The 25,138-nt window shown below is 40.6% G+C and overlaps 1 protein-coding gene across 16 annotated transcripts in view; it reads right to left on the reverse strand.

Annotated features, from left to right (window-relative positions):
* Positions 1 to 25,138, reverse strand: part of TAFA5 (TAFA chemokine like family member 5) — a 592,535-nt gene that overhangs the window by 48,525 nt on the left and 518,872 nt on the right. The window lies entirely within an intron of this gene.

The raw sequence follows: 25,138 nt of genomic DNA on the forward strand, positions 1-25,138 counted from the left end.
GGCCAAATTCTAAAACTTTTCTGATTGGCCCCAAACCAGATACATATTAACACTGTACTGTCAATGAGACCATTGTCTGGTGAGCCCCGACCTAACACACAGACTCACGATACACCAGGACTTTTTTTTTCATTGATTGATTATAATTTTAAACATATATTTCCAGAACAGAGTAAGAGCAAATTATAAAGAATAAACTTGGTTTTAATTAATATAGACTTAATGAAGATTTGACTCATAATTACAGAAGTTTCTTTAGTAGAAAGAATTGTTTTATTACAATCAAAACATAATTACATTATAGTATTCTCTTTCCATTCAACCACATATATTAAAGTTAATGTTATTTTAATTCCTTCACATACTGGTTGAATCAGTACCCGTGAAGAGGGGTATTAGACATGTATTAGTGAGGGATGGGAGAGCTAGTCGGAATACATTTGCCTCATCTGTTTTCATATATTATTTATTAAAAATGTACTGCCTCTAGAAATAACTTCCAGATTTCTCCATATTTTTCTGTTTTGTTTTGTAATCTGAATAGAAGATTTCCATATGAAGCTCCTTCTGTAGAAGACTTCAAGGTTAACTCTGTGGTGCTTCTTTTAAAATCATGGTAAGTACGCACTCACACCCAGGAAAGACCATGTTATTGTACTGTGGTAGGGTTCTGTGGGTTTCAGCAGTGAATTATATACTTAGCACGTGCTTATTAATATTAATGTCTACTGATGCATGTTTGACAAGATGTTAACAATGACTGAGGGTTAAACTTTTGGGAGGGCACTTATAAAGTTGCTGGGGAATACTATCAATCATAGGGGGCCTCCAAAATAGAATAAAGTCACTTAAATAAAGCATACAACTTGCAAGGAGTGCTGTGTACCTTCATGGTCATGGATGCCTCTCCAGTGTAGGGCCTGAATCAGGAAACATAAGAACATAAGAATGGCCACAATGGGTCAGACCAATGCTCCATCTAGCCCAGTATTGTGTCATCTGAGAATGGCCAATGCCAGATGCTTCACAGGGAATGAATAGTACAGGGCAATCATCAAGTTCATCAAAATTATCAAGTAATCCGTTTCCTATTGTCCCGTCCCAACATTTGGCAATTAGGCTTAGAAAAAACCAGAGCATGGGATTGCATCCCTGATCATCTTGGCTGATAGTCATTGATGGACCTATTCTCCCTGAACTTATCTAATTCTTTTTTGAACCCAGTTATACTTTTGGCCTTCACAACATCATCTAGCAATGAGTTCCACAGTTTGACTGTGCACTGTGTGAAGAAGTACTTCTTTTGTTTGTTTTAAACCAGCTGCCATTTGCTTCAGTTCCATTGACTTCAATGGGACATAAGCATGTGCGTAAGTGCTATCCTGAATATGCATGCTTTTCCTGAAACAGTACATTTGTCCAAAGTTTGTTGGAAATCATAGACACATAGAAACATCTGTGTGTTGGGGGAGTTATTTCATGTGAACATATTTCTCTCTCCCCCACTGTTTGGTTCATGGTAGTGATACAAAAGGATTTTGAGCTGCTCTATTTTGATTTTTAAGCACAGCACTGAAAACATTGCTGAAAATAGAGAAAGAACTGAAATAAAATTAACTAAATTGTTAAGAAATGGGGTGTCCACGATAGACCATAACATTAAGGTGCATACATTAACAAATAAGAATATACTAAAGAAATAAGGTGATTGTTTATAGTTTAAAAGTTTGATAATTTAAGTATGCATACAATGTTGGCACACAGCCCAGGGCAGTGAATTAGTAGTTTAAGCAGGTTAGGCTATGGCTAGTGTGTTGGTAGGCAGAGTATGGACTGAGGTTAGGTAAAGGTCACTCCAAAACTGAAAGGAAGGGTCAGTCAGGCATACTGAGTCCAATAGTAGCTGAGGGTCCCCAGATCGTCATAGTAAGCATTTCATAATACTAAGACTTGTTGTGTAACAGTTTTGATTGACAGTTAGACTAATCATAAATGATAAATCTATAAGTATGGACCAAAAAGAGAGGGTGTGAAGGTCATTGGAGGATAGGTATACTAACCAAGCCAATCAGAACAGGCCAAAAATTGAATAAAAGACAGAGAGCAAGCAAGCAAAAGTCAGGAGCAGGAGAAGAAGAAGGAGAACTAGAAGAAGATCAGAAGAAACCTAACAGAACAAAGGAATCAGAAGAAGTACCAGAAACAACCATAGGGTAACAGCAGAAGCAGTGATGTGTAGGTTTATGTTACTATGCATAAAGTTTAGAGTTTATTAAGATTGCTGTCAGTGTCCTGCATATGACTGATCACCATGTGTAGAACATAATCACTTTAACTTGTATACCTGTGATAAGGGATTTATGTTTTAATTTAGGTTTAGATTAATTGTATTAGGAAAGATTGGTTACACTAAATAAAGAAAACATTTTGTTTTGGGAAAGTACTGCCTGGGTGTCAGTCCTTTGAGCAGAAGGCTGTATCTGTTTCCTCCCAGGGGAACAGACCTATTCTGTTCTGGAGACTTTCCTGAAGGGCACAGGGAGATCCTTGGTAAACCCTGACAATTCTATTCGGGCGAGCCCCTCCTTTCACCTTGCAGGAACACATTAATAGGTCAACACCTTGGGAAGTAAGCAATACAAGGGCTACTCTGGAATCCCTGAGACTGTTCTTGGAGTAACAGCAGACCTTTGCTTGCTTGAATTACATGTGGTACATCATGGTGGCTGTAATGTAGCCTGAACCTGTGAAGTGAGCTTTTCTAGAATTATTACTGCACATGGTAAAAAACACTTGTATGAAGCTTTGATTTGTTTCTCCTTTTTTAAAAATAGCATTCCTGCAGACTTTTGTAATAGAGGCCTGCTGCCAAACACAGTATGACTAGTTGTATTTTGAATGTTAACTTTCCAGTCACTGCTCTTGCCCACATGCCGCTTGACAAGTGCTGTACTACTCAGGAAAGATCGCATTAATTACCACTTGACTGTTAGTTATCTCTCCATTTCTTGCAGCACTATTCAATCATATACTAATATTCATTGTACAGAGTGAATATGAAATGAATATTCATGACACAGCTAATTGTCATTGACATCTCTGACTTCATTATAATTTCTGTTTAGATTAGCACTTCTTGATACTTACAATATGCCCATCCCTGTGCTACATAACTATTATGTGCATGAGAAGCTCAGACCCAATTACAAAAACATAGGTGTTCACATCTAATAATATTGAGGATATTTGGAGTAATTTGTTTCTTATGCATGCGTAGATGGATTCAAGTAGCTTCTGTAATATTTTTCACATGTTTATAGCAGACTATGTACTGTATGTTTTAATTACCAGTCAAGCTCTTAATAATTCAGGACTTCTAAAACCTTTAGCAGAACTCACGTAAGCATTTTCCTTCCACTGGGATTTTATGGCAGACATATGGAACGATGTATTTACTCTGTGCATTTCATCCCAGCTTTATGAATGCAATAGGGAAAATATTGCAAGCAAACTAAACCTTGCATATGAGCCAATATAACATTTATCAAGACACTTGTTTTTCTTGCAAATTTGGTAAGTTCTTGACATCTATCTGACTCAGTCTCATTTAAACCAATGTGTTTTGTGAAACAGCATCTACCTGGGACCTTGTAGGTACTCAGGAAACTTAATTTAATTGGCTACAGTTGTAGTGTTAGACAGCAAAATGCCAAGGAAGGTTTACTTCATTTTTTAAAAGGGAATAGGAGGAAAGAACAAAATAAAAGTGGCATACCAAATACCATATCCTTAACCCTGGAGTGATTTTGTTACAAAGATAAATATAGGGCAAAAATGGATTCAAATACAGCCCAAATTTTAAAGAGGATTATTTTTGTTGAAACTAAATATCTTTACAGTCTGATTTGCAAAGTCAAGATGCATTTAAAAATTACATTGAAATACTGCTGAATTTAAAATGTAGGCAATTTTGGATCAGAAATTGTGAGAGGGGAACCTGTCAAAGAGAGGAAGGCAGTGGATTGGGGGAAAAGTTATGATGGTTTGTTAGCAGCCTGATCATGTTTTTGTGAGGCTATATTTAGCAGAGTTCATGTGGCAAGGTGAATAGCTGCCCCTTTCCTCATCTGGGAAGAAAGCTGACCCTAAATGTTGTGATCAGACCATACTGAACTATTTGCCTGGCTGCAGAGTGCCTACCAATTCTTGTTTGTTATAAATGTCAGCCTTTGGAGCTGTTATTTACAAGCACTCTCTGTGGTAGCCCTGAGATTCCCAAGGCATCGCTGGTTGGAGTAGTGTGTACATTAAGTTATTTCATTCAGGGCAATCAAGGACACAGAGATTCAGACTGACAGCTCACAACCTTACTACATTTTATAGTGGCCAGCATTCTATTCATTCAATTGATTTTTTTAAGAAGTCTGAAATTATTAACTTTCCTAAGGAATACCTTCAGTTTCACTTACCTATTAACAAACAGTTTCACTCAACTTTCCTTTAGCTTTGTATCCTTTTTTTTACCCTTTATAGCATGCCAGGCAAATGTACAGAGACATAAATAATAAAGAAACTACTAATAGGATAGATGAATAAATTGTGACATAGTTGTAGCCTAATTTTAATTTTCATCTTTGATATAAAGGTAACAAAAAGAGTATAAAACTGCTAAATAAATAAAGCCCTGTGTATCGCCTCAGCTTAACAGTGTTGCAGCTTCTGGAATGTTTAACAGCCCAGGAAGAGCTGTTAAATAAACCATCCATGAACATTCCAAGTCAGAGAAGTAGTGGAAAGAGCAAACTATCTGAGAAACACATTAAGAACAAAAGGAAGTACTGCAGGTTTCCTGAAGAACATGGACAAAGGGTCATTCTGTGACATGCATGGACCCAGTTAGCTAGTCTCCTGCTGATGGGAAGTAACAGCACATGTTACTCCCTGACAGAAGTTTTCCTGGAGGTCATATCTGATGTTGGTGACATTTATAAAAAGAATTTAGGTCTGTAAGAAGAGAAGTGTAGAAGATAGGACAAAGGGGGTGAGTGAAATGGAAAAGTGGGTATGCTTCCAGCAAGAGTAAATTACTTCAAACCCCTCCATCTCTCACCAACATAAAGTAACAGTCCTAGAATGTAAAATGAAAGACTTACATGTGTTGGAACCTGATTCAGGGAAGCACCCCTATTCAGGACAGCATGTAGGAATGCAGTTAAGGTCCACTTAAGCAAGTGACATTGCAGGACACGTGTTAAGGAAGTTTAAACACTTTAAGCTTTAAGCATGTGCTTAAGGGCTGTGTTAACTAGGGATGAACTTAAGCAAATACTGTCCTCAATCAGGGCCTTGATCAGCAATTTAGTAAGCTGGGCACACAGAATATCTGCATTGTGGAGATGCCCAAGTATGTGAAATTGGGCAATAAGGTAAAATTCATGGCTGAAGTGCTTCCAGAAATGCTAGACCCACTGGAAGGTGTGAACACTGACATGGAGTGAGTAAATAGAACTCAAGGTCTGCAACTGGACTGGACAGCTGGCCTCACCACATTCTGATGCACTTCCTCTGATTCATGGCAAAGGAAACTATTTTAAAAGAGAGAAATACAGACAGTATCTTGCAAACCTTCAATGGACTGGATATTTCTACGATATCTAAGAAAAGAGAAATGTAAACAACATGAACTGAAAATTCTGCTCAACCAAGGAGACTGGGAAACCTTCCCAAGTGACAGCTATCAGCTTCTGCAGAACCTAAACTTTCATTAAAAAACCCAATTCATTTTTAATCTCTGTGTTTTGGAGATAACTTTCCAGATGTTAACCATATGCAAACTGATGCAGGGATCTCTTCTTAATCTGCAGGCAAAAAGCTCCAGGAGGAATTGAAGGTATGTTTTGGAACTTTTAAAAAACACATATATTTTGTTAAATCTTTTCAGTTTTAATTTTGATGAGAAACACTAAATCTCCTGTATTGTAGTCAATACTGCTTTTACTGATCATAATATATTTTGAATTAAGCTGCTATACTTTTCTTAAGGGCTCCAAACTGAGATATCTAAATTCACTACAGCAAGAAGGGATATTGGGAAAACAATGGCTTCATTGCAATCATGTGAAAGACTTTATAATACCATATTTGCATACAAAAGAGGACCCATTCAAAATAAATATACTGATGAGAACTAGAGAAAAAGGATTTGCAATAATGTTATTTGAAGTGCTGCAAAAAGTGCAGCTCTCATCTAATAGAGAAGCTCTTTCAATGTCAGGACAAGATTTTGACAAGAGCAAAGAGAAGACAAGGTGATAGCAATTGTGATCCAGATTCCAAGAGATAACACTTTTACACATGCACAGCTGTTGTATTTGACCCCACTTCACTTTTTTAATATAATCTGTAAAACCCTAGTAGATGTACTAAATGTCAGGCAGAGGTGGTCACATTTTAATGTGTGTTGTGGCAAAGGAATAGTGACACAATACTAATTGCATATTCATTTAGTCAAACAGATACAGAACTAGAAGAAGCTTGCTTCAGTCTGTGTCTACAAGATATTCTAACACAGGTGGGGAAATATGTTACCTGTTTTTATGCACTCCACCTACTGACTTAAAAGCCAGGGACTGACCTTTGTAGTAAATAATTAGCATCAAGCATGTTGTTTTTAACCTACTTGTAACACACTTTGATCCCATCCACATGGAGATGACCATACTGAGTTGTAACAACCTTACTTTAAACAATGTGTAGATGGGCACTATTTTTAACAAGCCAATACCGTTAGATGAAATCCCAGCAAAAATATATTTATGCAATTACTTGGAATACATATCCCAATCTGTAAAATGAGGACAGTGGTACTCATCTGTAACTTTGAGATCTATGGATGAAAAGCACTATGTAAGAGCTAGGAGTTACTACTACTACTAGTAGTAATAGTATAAAATCTAGCTCTGGAGTGGCACAGGGTGAACTTCTCTAGTTTAGCTCTCTCTGGTCCGGCAACATCCACGGTCTGCAATGACTTTATTTTATGTTTTTTATGCTGTATCTACTTATTTCCTTGTGCCAATACTGTAAAATTGTGTAACAACATTAACACTTTGTTATGAAGAGAGCTGGTAAGCCTTGGCTAAGCAGCAAGCATTGTTCAGTTTATTCGCCTCAGCGAGATAAAATAAAAAGAAACCCACTCCCTACAATAGTGCCTCCTGTGGTTTGGCAAATTCTCTGGTTTGGCCCTGGTCAGGTCCCGAGGGTGCTGGACTAGAGAGGATCAACCTGTTCTTATAACTCCAGCTTCAAGTGAAGAACAGTGGTGAGGGGCCCAGCCCCATCAGGATCTGTGAATATCAAATGTGGAGTGCAGCTGTTGTGCCTCCCTTGGACAGCATACAAAATATGCTCCCTCTATGCTGAACAGGCAGCTCTTCTGAGTGCTGCAGAAGGGTAGGAGGATTGGGGCTATGGGCCTGCCCCTTCCTGCCTCCATTGGAGAAGATAGGGTTGATAACAGTACTGTGAGTGCAAGGACTGCCACTGTACTCTTCCCCACAGGTGCCCTCTTTCTCCTTTGCACATCTATGAAGTGGCTGGACACAGTCTTGTCCCTAGTGACTGTAATTCTAAAATGAAAAATTATCTTCCTGCCAACATAGTGACCTTCTAAAGAAAGTAGCTTAGAGTCTGCTAAATATCGCCTTATGGAGCAGGGAGCTAATGGTCCTAGTCATTACAGCTCTGGTGACACTACACTTGGAATATTGCATTCCATTGTGGGCACCGCATTGCCAGAAATATATTGACAAACTGGAAGGAGTTCAGCAAAGAGCAAAACTGATCAAGGATCTGGAATGACTGACGTGTGAGACATGATTGAAAGAGCTGAACAGATATAGTGTGGCTAAGTGATGACTAAGGGGGCAAAGTGATAACCAGCTACAAATATTTGAACACCACCAAGAATGGAGAAGAATTATTTTGTGCATTAGGGTATAATTGGCAGCCACTGAGCGAAAAGTAAAACGGAAATAATCAGGAGAAACAGTGAGATGCACCAGGCCTGAAACAGCCTCCCGAGGAGTCGTGGAAACCCCATTGCATGTGACTCTTACATCCATACTGGACAAAGCACTAGAGTATGTACTTTAGAGAACTATCTTGCATTGACAGAGAGAAGGATGGGATTATCTAAAAGGACTCATCTATCTCAAACTCCTGTGGGTCTATACAAACATTAGGCTAGACATTTTGTCAGAGGCTCTGAGAAATGCCCTCCCAATAAAGTAGCAAACCTGGTAAAGAGAGCATTCACCCTGCAGTCCTTACTCAGAAGTCCATTCTGCAAGTAACTATATTCATTCAACTATACTGCTTCAAACCACATCTACCTTTCACTGTTTCTGTTTAGCAGATGCTCATTTGCTAGTACTTAATTTTGTACTGGATTTAAAGTAATAGATTAAAGGCATTGAGTATTGATGACTAAATTAAAAAGGCTGGTTGCCAATAGCTATAACAGTAAGCAATAAATAAAGAGCATTGGCTGCCTCTGTGTCCTCTTGACCATGCAGAACAATCATTAAGAATTAAATGCTGTGATTCAGTCCCCCTCTTCCCCAAGGGGCAGTGCCTGACACATCACCAAGTATGCAATGCTCTGGGAACGGCGCCAAAAGTACAAACTTGTTCTTTGAATAAGAACAGTTCAAAGATAGTTCTTGCCTAAGGGGGAGGGGGAAGTAATACTTTCTTTTTTTCCTACTCAGGCTCATAATGAACAAATGTTTTTTAAATGGTAATGGGAAATCTTGTAGACATATCCGTTTACTGTGTTGCAGAAATGAAACCCAGGATTCCAGCTGACATAGGGTGCATTTAAGGCATGTGATTACGATGCATACAGAAAATGTATTATTTTCTTTATTCATCTACCTTTGTCACTATAAACATATATGAAACATTGGAAAGACATGTATGATGATGACACAAGCATAAGCCATTGTCAACCTTTTACAGTGAGGGTGAATTCAAAGAAATTGGACTTCAGAGAAAAATAAAATGCAAATCAAAACATATATTACCTGAGAATGATGTCCCCATTATAGGTCTGATTCTGCTGTCTTTTATCTGAGTTTTACACCACTCTAACTTTACTACATTCAGTTACTCCAGATTTACACCAGGATAATTGACAGCAGTATTAGGCTGTATTAGTTTTAGCAAATCACAACAAAAAAAATCACAATAATGTAACACTTACGTGCTTCTTTAGTTAAATTGCTCAATTTGGTACTTGTAGATTGCAACACTACATTTAAATTACACTGTGAATTGCATTTTAATAGTTTTAATTTTTTTCTACTCTCCACTGCCTGCAATAACCTCTTCGATGTTTTAAAATACATTTTATTTTCCAGTTGGCAAACATGTATTTTTTTTGTTGGCTTTCATTTCTAATGATGCTTGACATTAATGTCACTTTTCTATTTACTGCTTTGCATACTGCTCTTTAAGTCAATGCAGCACTGGAACTGGGTTTGGTTAAAATGGGTTTCCTCTGCTTGGTGTGCACCAGCAGAGCATAAAACAGAGATTATGTCTAAGCCCTCCGGAAACAGTACCTATTTTATTGTTTTTAAATGTTACTCCCTTACTGATGTTGACAAGAGAGAGTGGGCCAAACTGATGCCTCTACTGAAGTCAATGGTATTACACCAGGGATTAATTTGTTCCAGTATGTCCAATGTAAACAACATTTCAAACACAGGGCCAAATCACAGCTGGCTATGCATGAGTGTGCAAAATGGCTGAAAAGGCATAAGTCACATCTCCTCCCAAAATCCTAATGCAGGGACAGCCACAATCACAATGAAGAGGGCAGTTGAAGCTCCTGGTTAGCAACGTCAGTAGAGCTGGCCTGGTACAGGGATGAATCCACACCAAGCCCTTTCAAGGTGTGGCCGAGTGCCTTCTCCAGAATGTGCTCTCCACAAGTTCAGACACCCTTTAAAAGGGTTCAGCAAACGGTGGATATATCAGACAGAATTCTCTGGAGAATTCCACTGCTGCATAGCCCTTCTTTGTGTCCTTCCTGTAGTGAGAGGCCTTGACTTGACATGACCACAGACTTAGCATAACCTGCAGCCATCTTGTATGCTCAGCAACCATAAGTTGGAAACAAAAACTACAGAGTCAGAAAAATTTGGCCTTGATGTAGGCAGACAGATAGAAAAGTAGCAGCTGCAGCATTACTAATAGGGATAGATATATATTCACAAAGTCATGAGAATGAGAGAGAATGGACAAGCTAACCTTGAGTTTCTGCAGCTTCGTTCTCATAATAAAAAATATGAGGTTTTGCTGTTGCCAGTGTATCCCACTAATGAACCATAAAGATAAGAGAAACTTGAGAACTTTTTACTACCTTTGAAAAATACAAAAGCTAATGACGAGGGGGTCTTAGGCATGTGAACCCCTGTATAGTGAAAATAATTGGTTAGTATTTTTTGCATAGCCATGTTTTAAGAAAAATAACTGGCTCAGGCATAGATAAGAGAGAGCCTTATTTTAACTATATAATGAGGATCAGAAAACAAGCTCTGGAACTTTATCCCGGGATATAGCTCAAGACAAAGCTACTAGGATTTTTAACCCCTGCATGACTAGACTGTGCAGAAGCCAGAGCCCAGACGACATGACCCTGACTGGCCTTTGGGAGACATCTGTCTTAATTAGGAGTGGTGAGCAGAAGATGCTTGGCATGTGTATTCTCTTGATTGGCAGCTAATTGTTAATAAATATTTGTACATGTTTAAAGATATTCACTGTGTGAAGGCTCTTTCACTGGAAAAAGACCTCACAGACCCATTGAGCCCTGAGTCTAATGGGAATGGATGTTAGTCCTGAGCCCACAAAGGGATAGAGCCATGAGCCCACAGAGAGCTAAAGTTGAGTCCCTTATGCTCTGAGTACCCATGAGGACAGGTAGGGGTGGCAGCCCAACATTATGACCTGAGTACCCATGAGGTAGTGTAGGGGTGGAGTCCTAAATTGTGCGGGTAACATTACAACATAGGTAAAACAGAGTAACTGTGTACTTGCAATTCCATAGGTGTACATGCAAATCATGTTTGTGCACAGAAACGTGCATGTGTGCAAAAGAGGCACCTTCATTTCTGATGACCTGTTGTCTGCTTATAACAGAAAATTTTGTCCCTTTATGCCTGATTAAACTAAGGGAACATGCCTCACCATGACTTTATGCAAACTTCACAAGAGTAATTCTGAATCAACAGATTGACAATGTTTTGTAACTGCCTCATTGCTAGTGTCTCACTCTAGCTGTTGTTCTATTGCAGTTTACTTTTTTATTAAAAATTACTTGGGGCACATCTGTACAGGACATACACTGGGCCGTACAGTCTACTAAATATACAGTACCTGATATGTTGGGCAGCAGACTCAGAGGTTCACAGATTCCAAGGCCAGAAAGGACCACTGTGTAATTTAGTCAGACCTCCATAAAACACAGACCATAAAACTTCCCCAAAATAATTCCTAGTACATATATTTTAGAAAAACACCCAAACTTGATTTAGAAATGATCAGTGATGGAGGTAAGTTGTTTCAGACAATAGAATTAAAAAGTTTAGACAGAGAGAAATAGAATATTTTTCTTTGGTACTACCAGAAATATGACTAATCTTTTCCCAAATGTGGTTATTTAGGTTGTGTAAAAGAAAAGGTTTTACAAAATCTAATATTAATGAAAATGTTTTTATTACTTTCAAATGTCAAGCAATGAACTTTTAAAAAAGAATTATTTATAGCCTGACATATCTTTGCAGGGGGAAATATTATTTTTCTTATACAATAACTACAATAAAAAGGTTACAAATGACTACTCAGAGTGGACAAACTCAAACCTTGATAGAGGGAAGATTTGCAATGGCACAAAGGGGAATTATGGCCCAATTCCAAAATCTCCCCTTCCAACAGGGCCTTTTAACAATGGCAGAGCAGAACTGAACTCTGTATACTTGGAGATACTTTGGAACAAACTCCTTAACTAGACCTGTTGCACTGTCTCCACCCCAGCTGAGATAAGCAGGGCTTTGAACCATGAGAAGGACACAGACACAGATCTGAAAACAGTGAGAAGGTCTACACTACAGCCTAAGTCGATATAGGGGTGTGAAAAAGCCCCCCATCCCCACTGAGTGACGCAGGTTTTGCGCTGTGCACACTTCCACTTCTCGCCGAGGTGGAGTAATTATGCTGATGGGAGAGCGCTCTCCCCTCAGAATAGCATGTCTTCACCAGACACGTTACAGTGCATGGATGCAGCTGCGCTGATGTAGCATTGTCATGTAGACTTGCCCAGTGACATTCCTGGTTTTCAGGAGCACATGATCTCTCTACATGTGACTGCTGAGGGACTCACTCTGATTTTTTGTCATGTCTCAGACAGTTCCCATTAAAGTCAATGGATGCTTATATGATGAGTATCCATGTAAAAATGAGTGAGAACCTCACTATTCGGCCCAATGGAACTACCGTGTAATGACCTCTCGCATGAGTAAGGACTCTGTAATCAGACCAAAACTTAAAGGACTCGATCCTAAAACCCTGTATTGACGTGAGTAATATGGGACTTGAATGAGTAATGGATTCAAGAGCAGGTTAGTTCCAAACTCTAGTTTTTCTATATAATTCTTTTCCAATTTTCCCAGGTGTGCCTTTAACTAGTACAGAAATATCTTTTATACCCAGTTACTGAAACAAACTCCAGCTGTACTACAAAAGGACAAAGTAGACCAGATGACAAATGCCACGTTGTATCACTGAACTTGTATGAGGCCTTTAATCTGCTTTTTTGGAATCAAGTTGAGAAAATAAATGGTTATAAATTCACAATTAAAAATGATTCCATCTATAATGGAAAAATTAACTAGATTAAATTAACTGGACAAAATATAATATTTGGATTTACTGTATATGAAGAGATTACCATACACACAATAATATTTCTGCTATGAGCACATGCCCATACTCCCATATTCACAACAGCTCCTTGGGTAAAAATCTCAGAAGATCCTAAGTGACATGGGACTAAAGTCCCATTTTCAAAAGCGACTTAGGCATTTAGGGCCAGATTTGTATAGGTATTTAGGCACCTAAAGATGCACCCAGGCTCCAATTGATTTCAAGTCACTGAAGCACCCATAATCTTTATACTAAACAACTTTTTCGTAGAAGCAGCTTCTCACATTCTCACAGCTTCTCACATCATATTCTTTTCCGGGTCAGAATCCCAATAACACTCTTCTTATAAGCTTGACAATAAGCAATACACTAGTGCAATTGTATACCATATTTACATCTATTTAGCACCAACAATATGTGCATTAAGAAGTCCACTCATTTTCTGTATTCTTGCACATAATAAAAATTGTATTTCCCACACAAGAGAAAGGTTCCTGACATTTACTATTGCAACAATCCTTTGATGAGAGAGCATATTTCTACTGAGATCAAAATTGAGTGTTATGACCCCCTTTAGAGAAAACATCAGATTTATGTTCACACTTTTACTACTGATCAATATCCTGGGGCATGACTGCCATGTTGCATGCTGAGGCAGGCCATCCAGCACCCATACAAACCAGCAGACACAGATAAAATGACATAGTCAGAAATGCTAGCACTGTAAATCCCTGCTTGAAAATAGCAACTCTCTCCCTACATCACACTTTCTTTCCTTGCAATATATGTTACAGGCTCATCAACAAAACGTTTTTCAGTTGCCTCCCCTTGTAGCTGCAATTCTACAGGTTTTTTTTTAAGGTTGTTCGTTCTCTGCCTAACATGGCATTTCTACAGCTGTCTGTCAGAACCATTTATTGGCAGTGAGATTTCCCTCACTAAATCAAAGCTGCCACTGAAAAATGCACCAAAAGCTGTAAAAAGATTCTGCATGAAAGATGTCATATTAGCTTCCATTTCTAGCCTCCTGCTAGAAATCACTATACTGTAGTTTTCTATCAGATGGTCTGTTAACAAATAATCATTTAAAGGGACAATTCTTTTTAAAAAAAATCACACTTCTGCCTGAACGCTTTTTACCTATTGTTACAAGGAACACTTAAGATTATGAAACCGAAAAAGATTTGAAGACATATTTTATTCTAGATTTTCAGTGTTTATTTTTGATATTTGACAGTGCTTTCTGTACAGTCAGTGTCATTGTATAATCAGTCAGTCACTTCCTAGTTTTGTTCGTGTGGGTCTTTTATATGGCAAGAATGGAATGGGAAACATTATGAAATAGGGGAAACTATGTTCGTAAACCTGAAAAACTGGCAGGAGACTTCAAGTAGAAGTGTCATACTGTACACTACTTTTAATTGCTTTTTGGACTTTACTATATGTCTTTTTACATACTATGATCTTGGGTTAAATTCTCATTCAGGAAAATCTCCCCTGGGTTTCAATGGTAGTGTATGCTGAATGAGAATTGGAATGAAAGAACTACAGGCCGATCGCCTTGTTGTCCATGCCAGGATAGGTGTTTGCGCATGTTCTGCTGGTGTGTTTGGAGCCCCTGCTACATCGGAAGTGTTGCCTCCAACAGTCAGGACTTATGAGGAACAGGTCCACGTGTGGCAGGGCGGTCCCCCCACTCTGGTTCAGAAAGGGTTCAAAGCCAGCCCTTGGAGGGGGCTGAGGCTGACAGCCAATTAGGAAGAGGCAGGAGGCAGCTAATCAGGGCTTGCCAAGCTGGTATAAAAGAGAGCAGATCAGAAGGGGTAGTCAGTCTCTCTCCAACCTTTCTGACTACCTGAAAGTGAAAAGGGTATCTTGGACAGTGCAGTGCTGGGGAAGGGCAGGAGGAACTGGGGGAGCTCTAGCCTGGCAAACCCCCAGGCAGAGGCCTTGCTGTCAGGGCCAGAGGAAGTACAAGGGCTGTGGGGAGGCAGCCAGGGAAGAAAGAGGCAGCAGGTCCAACCCCCTGGCCAATGATGAGTGGCTATTTCAGACTGCAATTCACCTCTGGGGGAAGGGGCTAGATGAAGACTGGCAGCAGGTGAGGTGGGATTAGAGGATTAGGGGTTCCCTAGGGAGGGGAGGACCCCTGAGTGTGGGGGTACTGCCACGGGCACTCCCCAGGAGAAGGGCCACCACAGGCTGGTGAGGGACATGGGGTCAGAAGTATGGTAAGTGGTGGAGACTGACCAGGAAACAGGTACCTGTTAGGGAGACATTGGCCAGCAGGAGGTGCTTTGAGGCTGGGATAAGCTAATTCCTGGATGACCAGTAAGAGGCACCACAGCAGTGAGTGCATGCCTTGCTACACCATGTTAGATGCCATTTTGGCCCCCTGCTTGTGGCTGGAGGTACATCACAAGTTCAAGAAGCCCCTGCACATGGTGTATGTCAATCTTAAGGCTGCATTTGATTCAGTTGTCGGAGTCATAGTATGGAAGGCCTTAAAGGGCACAGGTGTCCCAACCACTCTGCTGGACTTGGTTAGCGAACTGCATAATGGAACCATTGCCCATGTACGTCTTGGGAAACAGATGTTGGCACCTTTTACATCAGTATCTGGTGTCAGGCAGGGCTGTGTCTTGGCCCCGGCATTCTTTTGTCGGGCACAGCGCATTTCATAATGTAGCATTCCGTCAGATCCATAGGCATTAAGATTGGTGATCTCTCACTCTCAGACCTTGGCTACGCAGATGACATTGTTCTTCTAATACACAGTAGTGACAGGTTTTACAAGGCACTCCAGCAAATGGGGGAAGAGTCAGCTTAGGTTGACCTCCATGTTTCATAGTCAAAGACAAAGCTGCAAAATCTAGGATCAGGTCCACCGATGACCCCAGTCTCTTTGAATAATGAAACTATCAAAGCAGACCCCAGCTTTTGCTATTTGGGTTCTATACTCACAAGTTCCTCCAACTCTCACATGGAGGTTCTCCACCCGATTGGCATCACAGCATCTGCCATAAGTCATTTACAATGAATATGGAATCATTGTTTTGGCATGGCAACCAAGTTCAGGACCTATTCAGTCTGTATCCTCTTCGTACTGCTGTACAATAACTCCTCGCTTCACACTGTAGTTATGTTACTGAAAAATGCAACCTTAAGTGAAACGATATTAAGTGAATCCAATTTCCCCATAATAATTAATTTAAATAGTGTGGGTTAGGTTCCAGGGAATTTTTTTTCACCAGACAAAAGACTATATATATATATACAGTAACTCCCCACTTAACATCCTCTTGCTTAATGTTGTTTTGATCTTACGTCCCTGCTCAATTACAGAACATGCTCCATTTAACGTTGTGCAATGCTTTGCTATAATGTTGTTTGGCTGCCTGCTTTGTCCACAGCTGGCAGCCCCCCTACACCCCTCCCCCAGTGCCTCCTGCCCACCGGCAGACCTCGCGGATCAGTGCCCTCCCATCCCTCCCCCGCCTCCTGCCCATGGCAATCAGCTGTCTTGAGGCGTTCAGGAGGGAAGGGGAGAAGCGAGGACGTGGAGTGCAGGCTCCCCCTCCCTTCCCTGCCTCTTGAACGCCGCCAGCTGATTGCCATGGGCAGGAGGCAGGGGAGGGATGGGGGAGGCTGCGCACTGTGTCCTCGCTCTTCCCCACTCCCTCCTGCCCCCTGAATGTTGCAAGACAGCTGATTGCCACGGGCAAGAGGGAGGGGGGAGGAGCGAGGATGCAGCACACAGCCTCCTCCCTCCCTCCCCTGCCTCCTGCCCGCAGCAATCAGCTCGCTTGCGGTGTTCAGGAGGCAGGGGAGGGAGGGGGAGCCTGTGCGCTGTGTCCTTGCTCCTCTCCCCTCCCTCCTGAATGCCACAAGCCAGCTGATTGCCGCGGGCAGGAGGCAGGGGAGGGAGGGGAGAGGAGTGAGGATGCGGCATGTAAAGGGGGAGGAGGGGGGAAGAAGAGGCGGGTTAAGGGTGGGGGCTTGGGAGAAAAGGGGAGAGTGGGTGGGCCAAGGGTTGAGCCCCCCGCCCCTGGTGCTTGCAGAGTAGGGGAAGCTACTGCTGCTGCACAACGTGCTTCTCCTAGCCTACAGCACCTTCAGCCTCCTTGCCTGCCTCATTGTCTCCGCTGCCAGTGGGCTGTGCCTGTGTGAGATAAGGTGGGGGCACCTCCCAACTATAGTACCGTATTGTACTGTATGGCAAAAGAAAAATTCCCTGGAACCTAACCCCTGCCCATTTACATTCATTCTTATGGGGAAATTGGATTCACTTAACATCATTTCAGTTAAAGTTGTATTTTTCAGGAACATAACTACAACGTTAAGTGTGGAGTTACTGTGTATATATATATATATATATATATATATATATATATATATACACACACACACACACACAGTATAAGTTTTAAACAAACAATTTAATACTGGTACACAGTGATGATGATTGTGAAGCTTGGTTGAGGTGGTGATGTCAGAGGGTGGGATATTCCCAGGGAATGCCTTACTGCTAAATGATGAACTAGCACTCAGCTGAGCCCTCAAGCGTTAACAGACTGTTGTTAATGTAGCCTCACACTCTACAAGGCAGCAGGAATGGAGGAAGGGGAGACAGCATGGCAGAGAGAGAAAAGACACACGCACCGTGTCTGTGAGAGAGAGAGAGATGTGTATTGCTCCTTTAAGTACACTGACCCCACTCTAAGTACACTGCCTTTTAAAGTTAATCAGCAGGCTGAGACGGCAGCTGCTGCCAGGAAGCTCCCTCTGTCCTGAGCCCTGTCATGTGTCCCCCACCCTGCTCTGTGGAAGATGGGGTAAGTGGGGTGCAGGAGCAGGAAGGAGGGGGACACCCTGACATTAGCCCTCCTCTTCTCCCTCCCCCGCAGAGCAAACAGGAGTCTCCGAGGAGCAGCTCCAAGGCAGAGTGCAAGAGCAGCACATGGCAGTGGAGGGAGGGACAGCTGAACTGCTGGCAATTGATAGCCTGCTGGGCAGCTGCTGCAAAGGGAACTTAGGGGAATGGGGATCTGATGGGGGGCTGCCAGTCCACCCTGGTTCCAAGCCCCCACCAGCTAGCTGCAATGGGCTGCTCTTCCTGCAGTCAGTGGACAAAGCAGGTGGCTGCCAAACGATGTTATAAGGGAGCATTGCACAACTTTAAATGAGCATGTTCCCAAACTGATCAGCAATGTAACAATGAAACAACATTAACTGGGATGACTTTGTGAGGAGTTGCTGTAAAGTTGTGAAACATGGACACTATGCTGCTCAGATTGGGCAAAGATGGAGGCTTTCTACAGAAAATGCCAACGTTGTACATTGGGCATAAAGATTTCATTTGTAATGCAGATGTTTATGGTCATTCCGGTCAACAGACTACTGGGGCCATTGTCCGCAGACGGCATCTTATGCTTTTTGGAGATGTCACGAGAATGCCAGAAGACGTTCCAGCAAATGCCGTTCTCTGGGTGGACTGTAACATCTGGGATAAAAATCCACCAACTGGGGTGTGGGAGAAGCCGAGAGACAGACCCTTATTATGTGGGTGCATCAAGTATGTTCCAACATCAAACTCTCGGCCCATCGAGCCCTTGCAGCCACTCAAGAACGGACCAAATCGCTATGGCTGACTTAACGTTGAAGAAGAAAAAGAAGAGAGTCCAGTTTCTTTTAAACACACAATGTAGCAGATGTTGCAAGTTCTTTGTGACATCGGAGGAATGTAGGCATTTTTAAACTATCTGGCTATTTAACACTGATTCTCTACATGGTAGAATCTGGTAGATCCTTGAGTTTATTAAGATCAAAGTCCCCTAAGGTACGTGTGACACAGAGGCCCACTGACATGTTTCAGAGTAGCAGCCGTGTTAGTCTGTATCCGCAAAAAGAAAAGAAGTACTTGTGGCACCTTAGACATTTATTTGATTTATTTGAGCATAAGCTTTCATGAGCTACAGCTCACTTCATCGGATGCATGCAGTGGAAAATACAGTGGGGAGATTTTATATACACAGAGAACATGAAACAATGGGTATTACCATACACACTGTAACGAGAGTGATCAGGTGAGGTGAGCTATTACCAGCAGGAGTGGGTGGGGAAAAAAACAAACAAACAAAAAAAACCTTTTGTATTGATAATCAAGGTGGGCCATTTCCAGCAGTTGACAAGAACGTGTGAGGAACAGTAGAGGGGAAATAAACATAGAGAAATAGTTTTACTTTGTGTAATGACACATCCACTCCCAGTCTTTATTCAAGCCTAAGTTAATTGTGTCCAGTTTGCAAATTAATTCCAATTCAGCAGTCTCTCGTGAGAGTCTGTTTTTGAAGTTTTTTTGTTGAAAAATTGCCACTTTTAGGTCTGTAATCGAGTGACCAAAGAGATTGAAGTGTTCTCCGATTGGTTTTTGAATGCTATAATTCTTGACTTTTGATTTGTGTCCATTTATTCTTTTATGTAGAGACTGTCCAGTTTGGCAAATGTACATGGCACAGGGGTATTGCTGGCACATGATGGCATATATCACATTGGTGGATGTGCAGGTGAACGAGCCTCTGATAGTGAGGCTGATGTGATTAGGCCCTATGATGGTGTCCCCTGCATAGATATGTGGACAGAGTTGGCAACAGGCTTTGTTGCAAGGATAGGTTCCTGGGTTAGTGTTTTTGTTGTGTGGTGTGTGGTTGCTGGTGAGTATTTGCTTCTGGTTGGGGGGCTATCTGTAAGCAAGGACTGGCCTGTCTTCCAAGATCTGTGAGAGTGATGGGTCGTCCTTCAGGATAAGTTGTAGATACTTGATGATGCGTTGGAGAGGTTTTAGTTGGGGGCTGAAGGTGATGCCTAGTGGCCTTCTGTTATTTTCTTTGTTGGACCTGTTCTGTAGTAGGTAACTTCTGGGTACTCGTCTGGCTCTATCAATCTGTTTCTTCACTTCAGCAGGTGGGTATTGTAATTGTAAGAACGCTTGATAGAGATCTTGTAGGTGTTTGTCTCTGTCTGAGGGGCTGGAGCAAATGCGGTTGTATCGTAGAGCTTGGCTGTAGACAATGGATCATGTGGCGTTGTCTGGATGAAAGCTGGAGCCATGTAGGTAAGCATAGCGGTCAGTAGGTCAGAGGCCCACTGGTGGTTCACTACTCTGTGTCAGCAAATTGTCAGGCCTGACACTCACACTGCCTAACATACTGTTGATATGATATATACCCAAAAGGTGGCATATAACGTATCTCTGAAAAACTAATAACTCATTGATCATTAATATTCTTGTGTGATGCATGTATGGGGTGTGTAAAAGAGTTATAAATATGTGCTAGAATCATGTTCTTAAAATGTGTTTAGCAAGCAATGCATAAGCACATTCCACCTTATAGAAAGGACTGTATATTTGTTTGTCTGACGAGCCTTATCACCAGGCAGAAACAATGAAGGTACATTTACATATAAGGTAAACAAAGCTAACACATGAGAGAGAAGACCTTAGTGGGAGAGAGAAACTTTAAGTGAGCTATAGCTCATGAAAGCTTATGCTCAAATAAATTGGTTAGTCTCTAAGGTGCCACTAGTACTCTTTTTCTTTTTGCGAATACAGACTAACACGGCTGCTAATCTGAAACTTAGAAGAATAGATTTCAAAGGTTTATTGGGCTATAAAGACGGGGCTCTGAACCTCAAAGGACCAGCAATTGAATCAACTTATTGTATACAATATTATTGTATTATAAAAGTGTATTGAATAAGGTCTTTTATGAAAACCTATGACACACTGGTAATTAATATTGGGAAATGTATTTATTAACACCATATGAGGAATTATGGATACTGACTGATATTATAACAGCTTTAAAGTCTGTGACAGGCATGAGAAGCAGGAGAGAAGTCTGTGACAGGCATTTCTCCCAGGCATGAGAGAAGTCAGCTATTACCTATTTCCAATGCAAATTAAGCAGTATGGAATCAAAGCAATGGAAGCTCCATTTACATGCAAATCAGCAGGGGGATGGGAACTCCACAGAAATGGAAGAACAGAAAGAACCCTTCTTGGATTCTGAAACAGAGACAATGAACTTTGGGGTGATATAAGGGGAGCAAAAAGACATTTGAATTATCTATCACTTGGGGGATTCAAGGGGCCAGAGCTCTTGAAATCAGGCTGTTGGATCCTTCAACCTAGGGGGTTGAAGTGTCTGGGAACTGAATGTATGTGAGAAACCTGCTTCAGCAAAGGTTGTAACTTGCTAAAGTTTAAGTTTTAGCCTTAGATGAGTATTTGTACTTTGTTTGTTACCCTTTCTATCTTTATTCCTTATACTTGGTATCACTTAAACCTCTGATTTTTGTTTAATAAACTTGTTTTATCTTTACTATAAAACAGTCCAGTGCTGTGGTTGAAATAAGAACAAATTCCAGTTAAATTAATGAGTGGTAGTATGTCTCTTTAAAGGAGCAACAAATTTAACAATTTCTGCGAGTGTTCCAGGAAAGGCTGGACACTGCAAAGAGCTGTCTCTGTAGAACTCAGGAGTTGGGGTTCACTATTTATTACCTGCAAGGCAGGGTTTGGACTGGCAGAGTCCTGAAGAGTTTGCTGGCAAGGCAGACAAGCAGGTATGTCAGGGAGTTTTCATGCAGCTTAGCAGTAGCAAAACTCTCACAGGCTGATGCTAAAAGTGGAAACACAGTAACTGACAATTCTGGGAACCTCAGCAGATTGTCACATTGGCAGATGATCTGGGGAAAATTCAGGACTGGGAGGGAATTGGGGTCACTCTGCAAAAAGTAACTGGGTGGGGGAAGCCCCGCTGTGACCTCCATGCTTGTTGGTGTCAGGGCCTTGAGCCACAGCAATGCAGCATTAAAGACACCCAGAGTTTCAGGGCAGGGGGTGACCCAACCCCTTACTGGTCAGGGTTGAACCCCAGAGCGTCACAGTATGTCTACACATTTTGGAGCAAGCCTCCCAGACTCAGGCTAACAGGGCTCATGCTACAGCTCCAAAAATAGCTGTATACACAGCACTTTGAACCTGTGGCTCCAGCTGGAGCTCAGGTTCTGAAGCTTGAGGAAGGGGAATTGGCTTTAGGCCCAAGCTTCAGTTTGAGCTGCAATTTCAAAGCACTGGCTATACAGATGTATTTACAACTCTAGCATGAGCCCCACTAGCCTGAGTCTGTCAACCCAGGGTGGAAGGCTCTCTCCAAAATGCTGCGTCGACATACCCTTAAAGGCTTAGAATCATTAATATCCATGATCTCCGGAACAAGTAGTTAAACTTTCTTACCCCTGTGCTTTGACCCAATAAAAAATGTAGAGAGCTCCTGTTTTGAAGATGTATTGTGGGAACTATTTTTAGGATTTCTTGAACAGAAAGATCAAAATGGTGGCAAACACATTATAGGCATACTAATTACAGTGCAAATTATGAAGCTCAGATGTTTTGGACCTGGATTTATTATTTGGGTCCAACTTTAATGCTTTTTAGAAGTGTCTGTATCAATACAGTAATTAGTGCAATTTGGGGGAATAAGAAACGTCACACACTATGCACTGTGTTCTACTCTCAACTCTCACAAGAAACTCGCGCTGATGTAACTCAATTCCCCATGCAGTATGTAGCTTTACTGCACATGTGGAAATTTCTCCCCGTGAAGTTCTTATGGCTCATTGGTCTTCTCAAGCAGGGCAACTAGCCTGTAGTTCTCTGCCCAATAAGCACATACCAGCACTGCCAGATGAATGATATCCCAACCAAAACAGCTGAACAATGACAGCACCTTTTAATGCTTTTGAGTCTATTCTAGGAAGGGGGAAAAAATCATGCAAGAACAAAAATTCTCAGAAAACTAAAAGAAACTCTATGAAGAAACGTCTTGTGTGAATACTAGCCCAGAGAAAATAACCATGCAGGAATACTGTTGAAACAACACTTGGTATATCATCAAGTAGTTCCTTCTAAGAAATGTCTCTGGTTTCCCAACAGCTGACCTGCTCTTTTCATGAGTCAGTTTATCAAGTTAAATGTGGGTATTATTGGTATGCAGTCAGGTTGGGTACTTCAATCCGCGTAATTACTAGAAATATGGACAGTTTCATTTTATCCATCTTGTATATAAAAACCATAATTTGGACCTTTAAAGCCTTATCTAAGTATGTTCAGCAGCCAAATAATTTCCTTTTGTTTAGGAGCTGCATGATTGACTTATTCTTAATAAGTGCAAAAATTGCTGCAGGCGCACAACAATACTAAGCTTGTAGTGCACAGAAGTGAGCTAAAATACAGATGTCATCCCTCAACTCTTCCTGTATAATTTGTACATTGTAGAGATAGTAAAGTGATTCCTTAAGCATATTTTCTAGCTTATTATTCATCACACTCTCATTTCATGTGACACTTCAAAATGCTCTTTTATACCTGGATTGTAGGAATAGGGTATTAGCAGCTTTGGCCTACTGCAAATAATTGAAAAGCTGGTACTTAAAAGTGGTCACCATTAAAGAGTCTTCATTTGCCAATAGTTATAGCCCAATCTTGTACTCTCCATATGAAAGAACTATGGTGCATGATCATGTTTCAAAATGTTGGCAAATGTTGACCTTTTAATGGTAACTACTCTGGACAGTAAGAAACATACATTTTAGGACTCTATCCGTAGTCTCTTTATATATATATATAGTAATGCTAATAGTGTTAAAATAGGTGAGAAGTATTTAATCAGGAGTTAAACATTCAGCATCAAAGGGCCTGACCCTGAAAACATTCCTTCACATAATATTTAAAATCATGTAGCTCTATTAATTTCAGTGGTGCAACTCTGGTTCTACACTGCCACACGTGAGATTAGAATCAGGTCCCGAGAATCTAACTACTGAAGCACTCCCAGCATTAGATATTTGACAATAGGAGCACTTAGTACTGTTTTTCACTTTTAAAATGAATAACACCATTGATGTGCCCTGATGGAACATGGCACCAAAGGGATACAATATATGTGGCTTTAGACTGAAATTTTGCATCCAGGGTGCAGCCTCAAGTGAGCTCAGAATATTCTCTCATTATAATATACAATAAATAACATGTGTGTTCTCCAGCAACAGATGTGTCCTAATGACACTTCATATTGTGCAGTATGTTAAGTATGCTTACTGTCTGACAGCCAGCATATTTTGTTAAAACAGGGATGTATCTATCATTTCTGGGGCAGAGTTAAGAGTTAGACAGTTAAAATTATTAAATCCAGTGCCTCTTCACCACTGAAAACAGTCTTGCATCTGAAGGCATCAACGAGATGCATTGATTTCTATATTGTTGTACATAAGCTGGATTTGCACTAATAGTATAGTACTGATTATACCTTCAAGCAAGATTTACTTTCTTGTAGAAGATCATCCCTCTTTATTTACTGAGTTAAGTACTTCATGGGCATTGCTTTGTCTAGCATAAAATAAAATGGCTTGTATTTAAAAAGTCAGTTGGTGAATGAACAGTTACGTAAGTCTTCATTTATTTCAGTTATTTGCCATTTATGTATTTAAAATGATTCTATGAAATACTGCCTTAAGGAAAATTGAGACTAATATTGTACAATTACTGTAAATAACCCTTGGGAATGTAATGGCAATGTTTTCTACGACTGCATGATTCCAGATTACTGCCAGAACAAATGTGAATTTGGTCAATACAATTTTTATATTTTATTTCAGCCTAAAATGTAAATGCATGTTTTTAAAGTCCTCAATGCTCTGATACTGTAATATAGATATATAATAATTTATTTACATACAGAAGAAATTAACACATTCATGCTGCTTATACAGTAAAGAATGATAACATCAAAAGAACACACAGACATAGAAATATGAGCTGCAGGAAGAAGACAAAAATAATTATATAGTATTTCCAATTGTCAAATGTGAGAACAATGATATTATGTCACATCCTCGTATATGGCCATTACTTGTAGATGATATGGATATCGCAGCTTTTTTTAAACCAGGATTTCTGAACGTTTTAGCAGCACTTTTTGGCATGACAAGAATACTGTGTTTTTGTTTTAAATGCTCCATTATAATATCATATTATCATCGATATAATAAATTGCCTGTAAACAGTAGATATCATGTTTAC

This window comes from Lepidochelys kempii, chromosome 1, assembly GCF_965140265.1.
Source record: "Lepidochelys kempii isolate rLepKem1 chromosome 1, rLepKem1.hap2, whole genome shotgun sequence".
NCBI classification, from domain to species: Eukaryota; Metazoa; Chordata; order Testudines; family Cheloniidae; genus Lepidochelys; species Lepidochelys kempii.